Below are 252 nucleotides of genomic sequence, written 5' to 3'. Positions count from 1 at the left end.
GTCCGTGGCTTTGAGGAGAGTGAGCCTCTCACAGGCTTCCTGACCACAGGTGAGTGGGACTGGGACCCCGGGCAGGAAGTAGGGGGAGAAAATGAGGGCACTGGTGGGAGCTGAGAGTGAATGGGGAAGGGGAGGGGAACGGGGGTGTTGGAGGCTCCAATGGCAGACAAGAGGTGCAGCGGAGTTTGGGAAGGTGACAGGTGGGGAGAGCAGCCAGGACCAGCTCTGAGCACCGCCCTCCCGCCACCCTTC

Source organism: Bison bison, unplaced genomic scaffold (assembly GCF_000754665.1).
Source record: "Bison bison bison isolate TAMUID 2011002044 unplaced genomic scaffold, Bison_UMD1.0 scf7180017863415, whole genome shotgun sequence".
In the NCBI taxonomy this organism is placed as follows: domain Eukaryota; kingdom Metazoa; phylum Chordata; class Mammalia; order Artiodactyla; family Bovidae; genus Bison; species Bison bison.
The sequence above is the reverse complement of the archived record's forward strand: the minus strand, read 5'-3'. Positions refer to the sequence as shown.